The sequence below is a fragment of the Equus quagga genome, chromosome 16, assembly GCF_021613505.1.
Source record: "Equus quagga isolate Etosha38 chromosome 16, UCLA_HA_Equagga_1.0, whole genome shotgun sequence".
NCBI lineage: Eukaryota > Metazoa > Chordata > Mammalia > Perissodactyla > Equidae > Equus > Equus quagga.
The window spans coordinates 74,552,532-74,571,058 of record NC_060282.1 but is presented as its reverse complement, the minus strand read 5'-3'; positions in this window follow the sequence as shown (position 1 = coordinate 74,571,058).

Here is an 18,527-nt window from a genome sequence, read left to right as displayed (position 1 = left end):
GGAATTACATGGTCTGTGATCAACAATAGCAAAAAATCTACATGCTAATTTTCTAGCTTACAGATACGTTCAGCTGTGTTTACTTCTTTTTCGGTATAAGGAATGTCTAAAATATTTTCTGACACTATGCCTTAGGGGAAAAAACGTAAAAGAATTTTAGAGTTTCAGTTTGTGTTAGGTATTAAAGCATTTGGTAAATCTGACTTATAATGACAATGTTGTATGGAATTTCAGCACCTTTTTTGATCTTCATTCAAAACCGAAGCCATTTCTGAATCTGCATGCAGTCTAGTTACCTATTCATGGGTGTAGCTGAGCCACTAGCATTCTGGGTTATTGGCCCTTGCAATGACTGCGTGAATGCACTGTGGTATGGAGACTTCAGTTCATTTCAAATCTTTCTCATAGTCACAACTGGAATGAAGTTGATGCTTTAATCACATGCTTTAGTTCATACAAATTAATGTTGTTTCCTCATAGCTCAAAAGAAAATTGCATAGATTTGATGTTCTCACAAATGGACTTTAAACTGTTGGGTGATGGCATTTGGAGAGAAGGAAGTAGCCAGCATCCTTTTATAACATCTTTCCTTTTTGAACATTATCATGTATAGCTCAAGGCATTTGACAAAGTCTTCCAATGCAATCAGTGATCAAGAATATGTTGGAAGACAGAGTGTTTGTGGGGCTCTCCATCCCCTTTCAGGGACCAGACAGTCCAAGGGCAGAGGCAGAAGAGGGGCAGCACGGTGGGTCCAGAATAGGCTGGGTGCAGGGCCACTACATAATTTTACTAGATGTCCAATCTTGGGAAATTTACCTACCCTCTCTAAGCCTCAGTTTCTTTGCACAGCAATGATGATAGAGATGAGAGGCAGTATAGTCATTTTTTTTTTTTTTTTAACATGGAAACAGCAAGATGCTATAGTGTGGCCATTAAGAATGTGGGCTCTGGAGGCAGACTGTCTGGGTGTGAATCCTGGCTCCCTTCACTGGCATGGAACAATGACTTAACCTCTCTAGGCCTTACTTTATTCATTTTTCAATTTACTATAATGGTAGTACTTTTCTCTTGGTGTGTTATTATAAGAAATAAATGAGATTATCCAGGTGAAATATTTAGAATACCATCTGGAATGGAGTAAGTGCTTAACAAATTTGATGTTTTAGTTATGATTATCATGTGCTGTAAATAGAGAAGTTGAGAGTTAAGTTTGAGAAGGAAGGCAAGGACTATATCCTAAAGGAATTATTTTCCTGTTGTAAGTGGAAATGGAAATCTTGCATTTTAGCAAGATTCTACTAGCTGTGTGGAAAAGGTTTGTATGGAGGAGGGCTTATCCTAGAGGCACAGTTCAAGGTCCTCAACCAAGAAGGGACAAGTGGGCACATAAATAAGAAGATGAATTCATGGATTTCATGTTACTTTTCAGGCAGTATGGACAACATTAGGTGACTAAATATGTCGGAAGTGAAAGAAGTTAATAACCCTTTTGTGCCTTGAGCAATAAAGTCGTATGATAATGATCATATTTGATAAAGGTAGATAATGGTCCCATTAACAGAGATGAGAAAAGCAGGAGAAGGTTTGGAAGAATAAAGATGATGAAAGTAGTTTTAGAAAATTAGGTATCTATGCTCAGGGCCAATATTACATGATAATGGGAGAAGTGGTGAAGGTTGTGTGGGGGACAGTGACACAGATCTCTGAGAATTAGTGAATCAGACAGTCTGATTTCCTACCAAACAGGGCTACAATATGACTGCTTCTTTGAAAAATTTGAGATGCAATTGGAAAGCACGCAGGAAAGAAAACACACATTTTAACTTTTGCCTTATTATGAATTAATTAAATTAAACAGCTGGTTTTCTCCTACTACTCATCTAAGTCTACATGGACTACTTGAAATGAGTAATTATTGAAATGAGAATTATTTTGGAGAATAGAGTTTGTCTAAAGGACGAATTACTGGGTAGAATATTATAGTGAAAAAACAAAAGGCTAGAAGATATCTGGAAAAAAGAAAAGGAGGAAGGATGGAGCAATGCAAGTGCTAACAAGACATTTTGCCTCCTTTGCACCATTACTTGGGGCTGACACCATTAATTTTTCCAAAGGAATTAGTACAGGTCTTTCATTTATTTAATAAATATATATTAAGTAACTACTATGTTCTGAGCACTCCTAGGAGCTCAAGATGCAGTGATGAACAAGAGAGTTCAGGGATCTGCCTCAAAGAGCCTACATGCTACTTGGAGGAGACAGGTTAAATTAACAAGTTAACACAAATGAATAAATACAAGAAGTATAGATTGAGATTGGTAAAATAAAGGAAATTAACAATGAGATATGATGGAAATGAATGGAGAGTTCCTACCTTAGATACTCATGGAAAACCTCATCCAAGGAGACATGAAATGATTTTCAAGTATCTTACAGTAATTGTTAGAAGAGACATGGACAGTATGGGGACATAGATTTTAAATTAAGGGAACTTTTTTGGCAGAATGAGAGTTACTAGTATATGCTTTTAAAAAATAAAAGATAAAATGAGAGATATTAGAGTCTACTTATGTATTTTTGAGAATAATCAAGTATAAAGGAAGAAATTGACTTTAGAATTTAGAATTTAGAAAGAACTTAGCACGAAGGGAGATAGTATCAAAAGTAGAATCTTGAGTGGTAAACTGGGATGGGATCCTGAGCACAAAGAGAGAAACAGCCTTTGGTAGGAAATGGACACGGCTTCCATTGTAGAGGAGAGAAGTTGAGTACACCGCTATATACTCAGATAAGTTAACCGTTTTGTTGACAGGTAAAACAAGGACTTCACTCCTGTTTTTGTTTTTCTCCTTTGTTTCCTGTTTTATTCCAACCAAAGTAGGGAGAGAAATATTTAAATTGTTCACCATGATGTGCTGATTTCCAAACTTCCAAATACACTTAATTAAAGCTTTTCCCATGAGTGAAAAATTCATTTTGATGTAAATGCTGACATACCGAGTAGAGTTTATATTTTTATTTCAAACTTTGAAGAAAAATGTCTTGTATAAACTATTAGTTCTCTAAGAAGAAATATGCCCAGCACTGAGCAATTTCATGAATCATTGGTCTCTGCTGTTGCACTTAAGATGTTTTCTAGATTGTGTCTAAAGCACAGCTGTGTAGCATTCTAGTCATGTTTGTATGTCTACAGGGAAACATTAAGTATTTTTTATATACAAAATATCTTAGCATATAAAAAGAAAACATTAGAAAATTGGTTTAAGAAGAGCACAAAATGCAAAATTAGCAAAAATTTTCTATACTGAGGAAAAGTTCTCGAAAATGTCAATCTCATTTTTATCTAAGCACAAAATTTTGATATACTGGAAAATAAGCTCAAGTTTCATTGTAATTCTTCATTTGATTAACATGGTAAATATTCTGAGAGGTCTGCATCTCATATGTCATTTGAATGAATTATGATGCTAATTAGTCTAGAAATCATGATAATTCAGTATACTGATGAATTCTTAAATCCTATTTTTTGAGTACTTAAGTATAGAATATAAATTTTTTTCTTGTTTGCTCACTTTCCCTAGGACTCAGGCAACTTGAAACCTACATCTTCAGCTACCTACGCCATCATTCTTCTTTACGATTTGTTAACTCCATGCACATAACATTTGACATTCCAAATTTTAAACGAACTCTCACGGTATAAAAATTTTAGAAAACACAGGATCAGTTTGAAATTTCCAACTTCCATTCCCTAATTTAATTATCAGCCTGATAAGTTAGGTTTCTTATCGTTCATTCATTTATCATTAATTAATTAATTAATTCAACAAATATTCATTGATACCTAATATGGTAGTATTAGACAAACAGAAGAAAGTAAGACAGCAGAGGCCCCTGCCCTCATGAACCTATTCTTTATGGGAGAAAACAGACATTTAACTAATAATTTCAAGTGTGATGAGTGCTAATAAGTGAGAAAACACAAGGCTTTGTAGAAGTGCAAGGCTAGCCGGGGTTTCACAGACCAGAAGAAAGATGGAAACAATCAGATGATAGAAACATGAACATTGTCCAACCAATCCTTGACCTTAATTTTTAAACATCCTTTTTTACATTCTTGGCTGGGAAAAACACATGTATAATTTTGGAGAAGGGTGGTATCCTGGATGCTTGGCCTGAGTAGATTAATAACTTAAGTTCATGGAGCAAAAATCATCCTGATTTATATATAATTGTAGCCTATTTAGTTCAGTCTGATAATGAAACTTTATCTACAGTTGTCCAAACATCTTGGATCTAGAAATAGCTGTACGTTTCCAAACAAATCATTTCTAATTTTTATGTGGTAAATGTAATGACAACTTGAGAACTAGCTTCTAAATGAATAATGTCAGAAGATGTATCAGTGTTTCTAATTTGTGCTCTTCTTTTTCATTTGGCAGATAAACATTTTCAATGGAGATGATGAAATCAGTGCAGACAAGGCTGCTTTTATTTAAAAAGGGGAATGAAAAGCATGCTTTTTAAACTAGTGGATTGGCAAATAAAGTCAAAGGTTTTGAAAGATCTGGCTGTTGTCCGACTGATTTAAAGGTATAGATGTCTAGAATTTGGAAGGCTTACTTTTAAACTATTTTTTAAAATATGAAATTACTGTATGACAAAGCTTGATAGCTTCCCTTTAATCAGTATCAAGATATGTAAGCCTTTTACACTGTTCCATATCGCAAGAAAATTCTTCATAGGACCCCTGGTTAGCGAGTAGAATTGTATAAATTGTTTCACATCTCAGTGAACCAATATGGTGGCTGGATCTCTGCATAAAACGTGACATAAGAAATCATCTTGAAATTTATTCAAAGAACTCAGTTTTCCAAATTGCAGGACTCCTTAGTTTTCTGGTTTATTTACTAAAAGTAAATAGTCAAGATCTAGAAAAAAGATAATAAATTGGGATGGATTTTTAGTGCATTTCAAGTACTAGAGAGCTCAATTCTTTTACCTATCCTAAATCACTCTCTACCTGTATAGTAAGTTCTGTATATGAGATAATTTAAAATTTTCAGTTAACTAAAGTTTGTGTGTGTGGAGATAGATAGATAAAATTATATTTGTGATTAGGGAACAATCACAGGGATTAAAGAGTGTACATTTAACAAAAAGCACAGATTGATTATATTGCTAGAATCAAATACTGTTAGAGCTGTCAGTGGCAGAGAGAAAATGTCTGAAATTGCTAGTTACAAACCAAGATCAAGACAGGGCATACCGTGCTGATGATGAAGTGGGAAGAAATATAAGTTGGGACTAGAATCCAGGCTTTGTTATTCATTTATCTATTTCTTTATTCCACAACCATTTATTTATTGAGAGTCTGTTATGTGCTAAGCACTTTCCATGGAATCTAAAGAAACAAAGATGAATGGGTATTACAGTTCCCAGCCCTTTGTCTTATATGCTATTGTTTCTGGGCATCCCTATTGCAACCCTTTGGCTTCTTCAGAAAAACATTATAAACACACTAGAGAAGAAATAGAAGAAATAGTAGGTCTGGAAGATTAATTTGGAAAATCTATACGAAACAGAACAAAAAGAGAAATATGAAAGAGGAGAGAAAATTGGAAAGCCCATTCAAGACATATGATATCTGAATAATATGAGTTCTAGAAGGATAGAGCAGAGAAAAGGTAGAAGGAGGAATTATGGAAATGGATTTCCCAAGACAAAGAACATAAATACCTCTGTGGAAATGACCCACAAAGCACCAAGATAATGGACTAAATTAAGCATATCGTTGTCAAGTTGAGAACAACGCTCAGAAACAAATTTATGGTTCTAATTGTTCACAAAAAGAGAGAAAAAATTATAAAAGAAATATATATGTATAGTATCAAGAATCAGAACTGCTTCCGAGTTCTCAACAGCAATACTCCAAGGTAGACTGATGGATTAATTAATTAATTGAATTAATATTCAACATTCTGAAGGAGAATGAGATCTAATCTAGAGTTCTATACTCATGCAAAATGTTAATCAAGTGGTGGATAGAATAGACTTGGAGATGGGAGCAGTCTCGAAAAATATGCGGGGCCAGCCCCATGGCCGAGTGGTTAAGTTCATGCATTCCGATTCTCAGCACAGGGATTTGCTGGTTTGGATCCTGGGCTGCTCATCAAGCCATGCTGAGGTGGCATCCCACACAGCACAACCAGAAGGACCTACAACTAGAAAATACAACTACGTACTGGGGGGTTTTGGGAAGAAGAAGGAAAAAAAAATTGGCAACAGATGTTAGCTCAGGTGCCAATCTTTAAAAAATAATGCTTCCCATATGTTTCTCACAAAGCAACTGTAGTATATGCTCCACAAATAGGAGAGAGGAAACCAAAAATGAGGAAAATGTGAGATGCAGAGAACAAGCGGTTCAATCAAGGAGAGAGGTGAAGGCGATCCCCAGGATGATATGGAAGGCAGAAAGCAGGACAACTGCTGTGCCCTAAGCACAGAGAGACCCAGCCAAGATCTCAACATGTTCATAAATGTGTAGATCCGTGTACCTTAGAACATCACAACCATGCCATCATTTCCCCTAAATGAACAGATCACACAGTCAAAGCCAATAAATCTCACTTTCATTGATGAGATGAAAGATGAAAGATAAGACAGAATAAGGAGACAGCTAAGAGGACACTGAAGCAGGCTTCTCTCTTTCAACTCTCTTCTTAGCAAGAGACTTCAGATTCTTGCAGACTACAATTCAGAAAAAAAAACAGGAATTTACCCTACTCAGAGGAATTATCTTCTATATGGCACATGTTCACATATGCCTAAACTGCCCCTGATAAATAGATGAGAAGCTGATAACCGTGATTGCCTCTGGGAGGGGGAAATGGGTGGCTGAAGGAAAAGTGTGTCAGAGAATGGCTTTTCACTCACCACTGTTACTTTTGAATTTTGCCCCAAGAGCAGGAATTATCTAGACAAATGGTCAAATTAAAATGATGGCAATGAAATGCATTCTCCCTCCAGAGCCTTCAGTCTTGTCAAATGTCTGTGAGGTGTTCAGCAGCTCACCAGTTCCACATAAGATTCCACGTAAACAGACCACGGTGGGGCTCCCCTCCTCACTTCCTCTTGTCCCTCACCAGCAGGTTGGGACCTTTTGCAGGTGGTATTTGTCGAGCTAGAGAATGGTTCCTCTGGAGATGTGGGGACAGAGAGAAAGTTAAGGCTCTTGGAGCCTCCCTGGGGAGGTGGAGACCTGGGTGGTGTGACATTAGCAGCAGTGCCGAGGGGATCTGGTCTGGAACCTGGGGTGAGGCACTGCTCAGCAGTGCTCCTGTATCCAGGGCAGACCCCCTACCCTGCCCACCACACCAACATGGTGCAATAAATAAAGTTTCAAGTAGTAAGGCAGTGTCAGGCAGGAAAGCTGGAGGCAGGCAGACAGGGAGGGGCTTAGGGTGAAAAGCCCCTTGCTGTCCACTGAGTCCTCTCAGTGGTCTCCAGCTGTATCAAGTTTGTCTGTGTGCCCTGGAGTGCGGACCTGGCCCTGAGGTCCACGTGGGTACTCCCTATAGGGGCTCAGGCCCTTGGACCAGCGCGAAAGCCTGTTGCCTAGTGCAGTGTGCCTGAACCTAAACTTCCCCAGGAGCCAGAGTCAGCATCCGTGCTTTGTTTCTTTGTTAGTGGGAAATGAGTTCAGAAGAGGAGGCCTAAACATACATAAAGGTACTCAGGGACCAACAAAAAGGTCACATAATCAATTTATTTGGGAAGAAGGAGGATGGCGATGGTAGAGGAAATTATGGGTGAGCTGAAACCATTTAAAATGCTAGGATAACTTCATGCTCATATAATTTGCAAAATATGTATAATTTTTAAGAGGGTCAGACAGATTTATTTTTCATAGGAAATACAAAACTCTGCTAACGCATTTTCATTTTCAAAAGTTCTGGTGTTTTTGGTCAGAAATTCATGCAAAACTTACCATCCTTCCATTTTACTCAAGTTAAAGTCAGCATAATGAACTCACTGTTTATTCTCCCGATGTGGGTTGCCAAGTTTATGTTCTTTATGCAGATGAATGGACAATTCTTCTATAGGGAAATTCTATGTCCAAGGAAAAAGGACCCGTTGATGTGGAATAAACACAATGAAATATCCCTGTCCCCTCCTGCTTATGACTCTGCAGCCCAGCTCTCAACAAGTAGCAGAAATGCCCACTCATGTTCATAGATTTGTGAGTCAGCTTTTCAATACCTTATTCCTAAAATGCATAGGTAAGTTTAATAGACGTTTGCAGAAAGCATCTAGTATAATAGATACAAACAAACAAATAAGCAAACAACAGACAGTAAAAGGGAAAACAAAATAAAAATTAGGCAAAACATAGTGCAAACAAAAATAAAAATATTATAATTAATATTGTCTGAAAAACTTTAACAAAGAGTATCTATGAGTCTAATGCTGCGTGTTTCAAAGCAACAAGAAAGACATCTTTTAAAAGGTTATGACATGATAAATTAAATAAATTTTTATTAAGAGGCTTAGAAGATGTAACAGGAAATATCCCAGAAAATAGAACAACAATAACAAAAGAGAGATGGAAACAGGAGGAAAAGTAATAAATTAGAGCACAAATCTCAGAGGTACAACATCCAACTGACAACAATTCCAGAAATGGAAAACAGAGGAAAAGGCTAGGGAGAAATTAGCAAAGAAATAATATAAGCCAATATAGCAGGAGTAAGGTATGTGGATTTCCAGATATTAAAAAATCCAACGAGAGCTAAGAAAATAAGTTAAAACTTCATACCATTGCACATTATTATGGAATGTCAGAACTCTGAGGATAAAGAGAAGATCCTAAAAGATTCTGGACTGCCGGGGAGGGATGAGGAAGACAATGTCATATATAAAAGAATCAATAGTGAGAATAGTATTGGACTTCTCAGTAGTGGGACTGGAAAACAGAAGAAAATGAACAATTTCTTCAAAATTCTGAAGAAAAGTAATTTTCTATCTAAAATTGTCTAGCTAGCCAAACTACTAGTTGTGGATGAAGGTGGAATTGAGACATTTTCAAATGTTTCAGATATTTCAGAAAACTTTCCTTCCTGTTCTAGTTAACCATATTGAGGGAAGTTTTCCAGTTTCACTAGAGAGTCTGGGAATAATTTAATTATAGATACACAGAAAGCTAAGCAAGCCAACAAACAAAAATGTGATGATTATCAAGTCTAAGTAAAACAAAAGTTTGTATAAAAAAGTAAATGCAATTCTATTGAGACATGACTCAGCAATAAAAATGTTTGCATGATCAAAATAAAGCAAACACTGAACATTGATTTAATAGTGATTTTTGTTACATCTATATTGGGAGGAGAAAAGAGAGAGAGTGTCGTAAAATAGCTCAATACAAATCTGATTAGAAACCAATGGATAGTGTTTAAAAGGAAATAAAGTTTAACACTGCAAGTATGTTATTTCAAACAACAGAAGAACTTATTTTTTTCTAAAAGTATCTTTGTGGTCAGAAAGACGGGGGTTTGAGATGAGGAAAGTAAAACATTTCTGCCTTTTGTTGTTTTCAACATAAGTATATTCTTTCTATTAAAATGTCTCTTTAAGCCATGTACAGGTACTGGTTTGCTGAATAAGAATTAATTTCTCCAGTCTCAGCCTCTGCTGTCTCGTGTGTCTCTGTCTGTCTTCTCTTCTTGTATGGCTGCCAGTCGTATTGGATTAAAGGCCCATCCTGTTCATCTCGAATTAACTAATTACATCCGCAGGGACCCTTATTTCCAACTACCGTCACGTTCTACGGTACTGAGGGTTAGGATTTCAACACACAGTAGGACCCCTTATCTGCCTTTTCATTTTCTGAGGTTTTAGTTATCCACAGTCAACCGCGTACGAAAATATTAAAGGGAAAATTCCAGAAAGAAACAATTCCTACATTTTAAATTGCATGCTGTTCTGCGTGGCATAATGAAATCCCACTCCGTCTCGCCCAGGAAGGGACTCACCCCTTTGTCCTGCATGCCACACTGGATACACTACAGTCCCTTAATCGCCGTCTCAGTTATCAGATCAACTGTTGCGGTATCGCCGTGCTTGTGGTCAAGTTTCCCTTATTTGACCTCTAAGCACAAGAAAGGTGATGCTGGCAATCAGAATACGCCAGAGAGAAGCTTTAAAGTGCTTCCTTTAAGTGAAAAGGTGAAAGTTCTCCACTTAATAAGGAAAGAAAAAAATTATATGCTGAGGTTGCTAAGATCTACAGTAATTTGTGTTACAGTATATTGTTATAATTGTCCGGCATCCACTGGGGACCCTGGAACATACTATGGATAAGGGGGGACTACTTTATCCTTGAGGGGACACAATTCAACCCATAATGATGTATCACGGCATTTACATGAGTCTTAAGATTGAAGGACTTTTAGGAGTCTGAGCCAACCAAACAATTGCAGCTTTACAAATAGAATTTCTCTCTTTTGTCACTGCTATCTGTAACTCAAGCTGAATTATACTAAATTATAAAATAGCTGATTGACTTTTGCAAATGGTATATTTGAATTGTGTGTGTGTGTGTGTGTGTGTGTTTGTGTGATTGGCCTTAGCAATATATTGTAAAAGGATTGGCGGGTCACATGTTTATGAGCAAGTCAGTCCCCAGGTAAATATCTGGGCGTATGTACACCCCGCTAACCAGTCAAGCAGAGGCTGCAAGCGTCTGATCTGTGTTGTGACTGTGTGGGCCGGACTCGGATTGCTGAGGGGAGAGTCAGGAGGCTCTGTTAACTAAGGGTAAACATATAGAGGAAGAAAATAGCCTCAATAGGTAGGACAATCTTAACAGGTTTCCTCGTTAAAAGTTCTAGGTGAAACTTAAGCAGTATAAGGTTACTGTGACTTCAGTGAATTATAAGGAAAACATCTATAATGAGAACACTTTTTTCCTATAATTACTGTCAAAAGTAACCTACATTAAAATTTCTTTGAAGATTTTTACATTTATCGCTAATAATATGTCCTCAAAAATACATTGATAATTTCACATCATGGTTTTTATGAAATTCACAGAATTTCATAATATTATTAAATCTAAAAATTGTTATGGTTTAGCATAATTTACTATTCTCTTGTACTTCTTGCATACATTCTTTTAGTCAGTGACATATTCAATCAAATTTTATTGAACTCCTACTAAGTATACTGTGTGAACTTTTCCAGGAAATACACAGATGAATAAGACACAGTTATTGACCCCATGGAACTGTAATTCACAGTTGAAATTGTATGCATATAATAGTATACAAATCCAATCCAATTTTGGTTGAAAGGAACATAGTTTATAGTTAATCATGGCCGAATGTAAACTTTAAAATATTTGTTACCCCAGGTTTCAAGAACTGGTATTAAATGTTGTTTGAGGGAAATGCTTTATTTAAATAGAAGTTTCTGTTTTTAAAAAAACAAAGTATTGATTACGATGTTCTATTTAGTCAATTCCTCTAACTCACACCCACCTCTATCTCCCCACATGTATTTGGGACGGAAAGAGGAACTCCTGTCTGCTAATGTTTTGGAGACCATCCAAGAAAGAATCCCTAACACTATATTTTACTAGAGATGCTTTTTATCTCAAAAGTATGCATAGAATATGAAATCTGGGAAAATTATTACCCAGTTTTTCTCTTCTAGAGGAATGTTCTAAATGATAGGAGCCAGAATATTTTTCTACCCAGGAGGTTTACTGACATTATTATTTATTTGATCCAGAACCTGTATTCTCCCTCTAAAGAAAACATAAGTACCACAATATATATATTCATCTAAGTTAAGATTGATGTCCTAAAGATTATTTTCAGAGAGGATGCTTTTAGTTCAAGTAATTTGGCTGTATTTCACCAGTATTATTACAAGACAATTAAATGTGGCTGGGCCCCAGTATAATTCTCAGTTACTCTGTTCCATTGGGATGCTGGTTGGAAAGCCACTGTCTCCTTATATTCCAAAGACAAAAATTAGCTAACTAAATAAAAATATTTAAAAAAACAACTCTCTTTTCTCCCTCATTCATGTTAATTCTCTTTGCCCTAAAATTACTTCCTAGAGGTGATTTTCATGTTTCTTGGAGACTCTTTCTCTATATATCCACTCTAGTACAGAGTTAATTGTTTCTTCTAGATCTCATACTTTTTCCGTTTGAAGCATCATTTCTTTTCGCATGTCACTCAGAGTTTACCCATTCTCCTAGATATGCATTTTTCCTGTGCATTTGAGCATCATAGGAAGATAAATTCTACTCTTGATAATGGTGGCCTGGTCATGGAGTTACAGAAACCTATTATTTCTACAATTTTTCAATAGTGAGTAGATTCTGTGAGGGTGGAATGTTAAGATATAAGTATATTGCTTGTCTACATTCAAATTACATTGTCCTTGTCATAGAAATTGACCAGTGAAGTGTGCTTCTGACTTCAGAGTCCACGTGGATATAACCCATTAAGTTATTGTATATAACGTTGGTCAGAAAAGCATACTGTGAAATGTTGCTTTTATTTAAACTTTCGCTGTTTTCTCTATACGGCATCAAGATTTAACTTCTTTATTGCCCTCTGGTGGTGGGCTCCTTGAACTGCATATTTAGAGGTCTGTGAAAGCGTGTTTTTGAGGCGTTAAATACATACTCAACTTCTCAGGTACAAGCTAAAGAGTAGATGATGGGAAACATTCAGATTTATGAAAACTGATTAAGAAAGTCAATAGTTTGTTAGAATTTTCAAAAACATGAAATATTTGTTCTCTTTTTGTCAAATAATCACATTTCATGAAAAGACAGTATAAATTCTTGTTTGCATTGGAATAAAAGAATAATAGTTGAAGATTTTCTTCATTTGGACCAAATACCTTCTCTGAAAATAGGGAGTTAAATTAGGGGTTGGAATTTCCAAGATTCTTTTAAAAATAAAATGCGACAAATAATTTTAAATTATAATTTAATTTCAATTTCAGTTTAAATATCTGTATCTATATTGACTTAAACGTCGTACACTGTAGTTTCAGATGATTCCCTCCTTTGTATCTTCTGCTTCCATTCAACAAATAAAATACATATTGAGTGCCTATCATCACAGGGAATTCTGTGTGAATTGTGATGTTGATAAAGCTTGATCTGCCTTAGCACAAGGGCATGCCGCTTGTGTGTTGATGAATTTTCCCCCAGGGGGTGGAAGATGGTGGATGGGGAGAGGTCGGGCATGTCGCTGTGCTCCCCAAATTTTCTCCGTCCGTTGTCAACCTTCAGTATTAGAAATGACTTCCTCTGTCAGAAAGGGTTTTGAGTTGTTAACAGTTTTCCATTAAAATGTAAGTGCTTTCGAAGGCTGTAAAATATAGGCCATTATACGTTTTCCTTAGTTAGTATAAGCTGAATTTTGACAGAGCAGACTGGGGACTCTCTGTTCATATGCATGTGTGCGTGCTTATTTCTGTGCTGCATGCGTACCAAGTATACAAGAGAGCCCGGACTGGAAAGAGCAGTGGTATATGGGAAGAGAAAAGAGTATGTAAGATAGACTTCACGTACTGAATTTACCTCCTGGTCTGGGAGTAGTCTTATTTTCCACCATCCTTTGCTGATCTATTTACTAAATGCCCAGGGTTCCTGGGTACCCCTGGAAATTTTACAAGCCCATCAATATCCCTTGTCTAGGGGATGGAACCTTGAAATTTTGCCAACCTCATTCTCCTTTCCTTCAGAGTTTTTCTCTGAGCTACGTGGTAGGGTAGATACTTTGGTGAAAATCTGCACTTACTTGTTAAGTAGAAACTATTCTAACTGTTTAAACAAATAAACAATATCTTGAGTCAATTGCAGGGCACCTCCAGCCTCCACATAACAGAGATATGATGGGACAAGAAGGTCTTTTAATAGCCACTTGAATCAGAATACAAAGCTGTTGAGCAATTCTAGGACCAACCTTGTAGTCACAAAATGTGGGAAGAGGCATCCTGGATGCTGTTGTCACCTGCTTATCCCCTTGCACAGACACCAAGTAGCTCTTATACTGAAGTCAAAAGGAAGCATAACACTGGGACAAAGTCTGTGTTTAAAGTTTCTGTCTGATCATTTTTATTTCCCCCCTGCACATAGTAGGTAACTATTTAATATCCTCTTGATAAATATTAAAAATCTAAAAGATGGCTAATTTATTGGGGGCCACAACATTTCAACTTTTCTTGGGTGTAGGGGTTGGTGATGAAAAGTTTGGACACTACTGTTCATGTTAATTTTCTTCACTTGAGAACTGCAGAGAAGAGCATTTAGATGGAAAAGGATGCCAAGAAGACTACAAGTAGAACAAAGGCATTTATGTTATTCTTTCTTATAATTTCATTTATTGGTTTTCAGCATCTAACTTGGAAAAGATGCCTGAGGCTGCCTAGGATGTACAGTCAGGATCACACTTGTGCCGCCCCGTCCTCTGCCTGCAGCTGGGAACAGAGCCTGCTCAGCAGTGCTGGCGCAGGCCCTGGTTCTCGGCCCGCCTCAGGACCACTCAGGGCACTGGCTTGAATCCACCAGCCTCACCCTGCTCCGTTTGACTTTGTTTTTTCCAGCTTTAATGAGGTATAACTGACATATAACATTGTGTATGCTTAAGATATACAATGTGATGATTTGATCCATGTATATATATTGCAAAATGATTATCACAATAAGGTTAGTTAACACATCCATCACATCACAGAATTACCTTTTTTGTGTGTGGTGAGAACATTTGAGATTTACTTGTTAGCAAATTTCAACTATACAGCTCAGAATTGTTAACTATAGTCACATGTTGTACGTTAGATTCCCAGAACTTAAACTAGAATTTTGTAGCCTTCGACAAACATCTTCCCATTTCCCCCACCCTGAGCCCCCAGCAACCACCAAACTACATTCTGTTTCTATGATTTCAGCATTTTTACATTCCACATAGAAGTGAGATCATACTGTATTCGTCTGCTCTCGTTGAGTTATTTCACTTAGGATAATGCCCTTAAGTTTCACCCATGTTGTTCAAATGGCAGGACTTCTTTCATTTTTATGGCTGAATAATATACCATTGTATGTGTATATACGCCGCATTTTCTTTAACTAATTTGTCAGTAGACACTATGATAATGAAAACTCGTTCCTACAAGTGGCTTAGGTCACCACAGTCTAAATCTGGGTGTTGTTACAATGGAGGTAGTGGATTCTGCTGTAGATTAGGCTACATACACCCCACAGGCAGAAAGAAAGGCCACATTTTGGGAGCAGCCGCTTTGAAGGTGAGTCAAATAAATCAAATAATTGATTCATATATCACTCAGACAGAGTTTACTCATCTGTTTTAGACATCTCACCATGGATGCTACGTGGGAATGAGTAGAAAAGGACGCTTCTGAAGGCTAACAGTCTTTATAAAACGTCTTCTTATTATTCTGCACCTCACCTTTGGAACCTCAGATCAAGCAATGACACATAGCAGCCTCAGTAGGATATAATTGCAGCAGGAAAAATACAAGCAGAAGGCAGACGAGAAAGAAGTGCCGTTTAGTATGGGAATAAATAGCTCTGTGTATCTCAAAAACCTCCCACAAACATGTCTGGTTTTCAATATAGTGTAATAATTAATATCCTAAAAGCTTGAGTCTTAAGAAAAAAGTAAAACTGTATCTTTTGCTTTCTTTTAGAAAGTGATGGAAAGATAACTATATTTGAGGAACTTTAAAATATCGAGATTTAATACACTTAACTATTTGACTAATAATTTAAAAAAATTCTTGTAGGTGGCCAAATGGTTAAGGCAATGGACTGCTAAAAAAATTATTTCTTACAGGATGTATCATTTTCCGAAGAAATAGGGGGAAAAATAGGTGCTGGGTGGTGAAGAATACATCAAGTATTATACAAGTTTTCTCTTTCTTCCTTTTGTATCTGAATATATTTTTCCAAGCTTAAAGAAGTAGTAAAATTCTGTATCTAAGTTTGAATAAAAGGTTTCATAGACGTGTTTCATGTATATGCAATTAGATCTCCACACAGTCGTCTCAGGTTGCTGACAAGGCTGCTGGCTTCGGCTGAGAAGCCTCTAAACAAAGCCCTTGAGAAGCTAACAATTGTGTAAGCGAACTTGGTTATCCTGTGAGTAGCTTGGCTGAAGAGCATGCTGAATTCTCCTTTTAACCACATCGCTTGTACTCATAGTTATCTAAGAATTGCCATGCCTGAAACTAGAAAAGGGGACTAAGGAAGCTAAAAGAGACAAAAGATCTAAATACGTGTGGTCTCTTCACAGAATCTCAAAGGTCAGGCAGCAGGTTCTTTTCTAGTGGCTTTAAAGAGAAAAGTAGGCTGTGGCTTCATGGTCCACTTTGGAATTCAAATTCCAGTTCTGGCGTAGTCTGAATGCTAGTTCACCTTGAGTGAACCCCTAAAGGGTCATTTCTCAGCATATAGCCAATGGTTTTGTAATTTGTATTTTATTTAAAGATTTTATTTTTCCTTTTTCTTCCCAAAGTCCCCCCCCGGCACACAGTTGTGTATTTTTAGTTGCGGGTCCTTCTAGTTGCGGCATGTGGGATGCCTCCTCAGCATGGCCTCATGAGTGGTGCCGTGTCTGCACCCAGGATTCAAACCGGCAAAACCCTGGGCCTCTGAAGCAGAGCAGGCGAACTTAACCACTCGGCCATGATCTTATTTTGTCCTCACGAATTAAAATTGATGAAAGATTTTAAAATTGTTAAATTCTGCAAAATGACAATTTCATAATGATACCAAATCTTAGAAAATAAAGGAAGGAGAGATGGCTGAATTCTTGACAAATGATAATAGTTCCAAGTGGTTGTTTCATAAAGAAAAATAGGGAATGGATCACTTAGGAATCTGAATGAATATTTTATATCTCATCTAATTCTATTAAAACTATAGGTTAGTTGAGCTCAAAAAATTTAGGTATAAAAAGTATTCTTTTTTGGGGAATAAAATTTGTTAAAACACTTCCTTCAATTATACATTTAAATGGTGACCAGCTCCCAAGTACTTGTTTACAATCAACAGATTGGCCAATGACTTTTGGGATAATTCATTTTATAATCTGGGATTTCCATTGCTGTCTCCATTCTCCTATTTGTACTCTATCTCATGTATTTTAGTAGTAGTAGTATCATTATTATTATTTAGTTAAAATAGAGTTGTTTCTATATTTTTTTATGGTCAAATATATACTAAGCAATACAAATTTTGAAACCACTGGTATTGGGGACGAGGAAACCAAAAGTGAATTGAACATTGATAATACTGGTCGTTGCCCTTTAAAGAGCCTGTTGTTTAGTTGGGAAGATGTGGCATATACAATTATCTGAGGGATTATGTAAACACTGAGTTTGAGAGCAGAGGTTCCTGAGAGTAGGTAGAACATAGAGGAAGCGAGCTACAAAGAACCCGGTTCAAATCCTGCCATGAATAATTTGTAGTTCTCACCTTTTCATGACCTTACAGGCAAAGCAAATAAGACTGGAGAATACACTACAATGGCCAAAATAGATTTAATGTCATTTCAGACTAAATGATTATTTTTAGACTTTGAATATAGGGTAATTCAAATGCTACATAAATAGTAGATTTCTTTTAATTCTGAAAAGGCACAAAAGAAATTTTACTGCAAAAATATACACAACGGGAACGACTGGTTTTGAGAAGAAAACACATTTTTTTGTCTTATATTGATATTACACCATCTGCCCCGGATCTAGCACCAGGCTTTGCTCTTTGTCGTCTTCTTCTAGGTAAGACTGAAGAGCCTTTAGTACTTTTAAACAACTCCACTGCCAGAGTTCCAGACTTGGAGAGGTGGGGCAGAATTATGATTAGAATTCTTGGCCAGAGAAGAAGCCAGAAGCCTCCTAGCTTAAGAATGGCTTTCTCCCTTCTAAGAGCTTAGAATAGCAATTTCAATCCATCTACATTTTTTAAAAATGTTATAGTACAGAAAACTTCGAACATCTACACATGTAGAAGCCTCCACAGATCAACCTCATCAGCTATCAATTGCCAGCCAATCTGTTTTCTCTACACCCTCTCCTACTACCACCACTAAAATTCCCAGCAATTTGGAGCAAATATCAGATTTCTTTTTCTCAGTAAAAATTTCAGTATATATATTTCTAAAATGTAAGAACTGCCCTTTTAAATCCCAACTACAATGTCATCATCACACATCCCAAAACGACAATAATTCCTTAATATCAACACATATCCAGTCAGTTCACATTTCTTTGATTGTCCTATATAAGTATTTTTTCATAACCATTATTTATTTGATTAATGATCCAAACACAATTTCTTTTAAATTATAGGTTTAAAAGAACTCCATTTATTCTTATTTTTTTGCAATTATCTGTTTGTCATTGAATGCAAAGCATTTATGCTGTAAGGTTCCTAATTGTTTCTATTATGCCATTGCGTACCCTTCATGCTT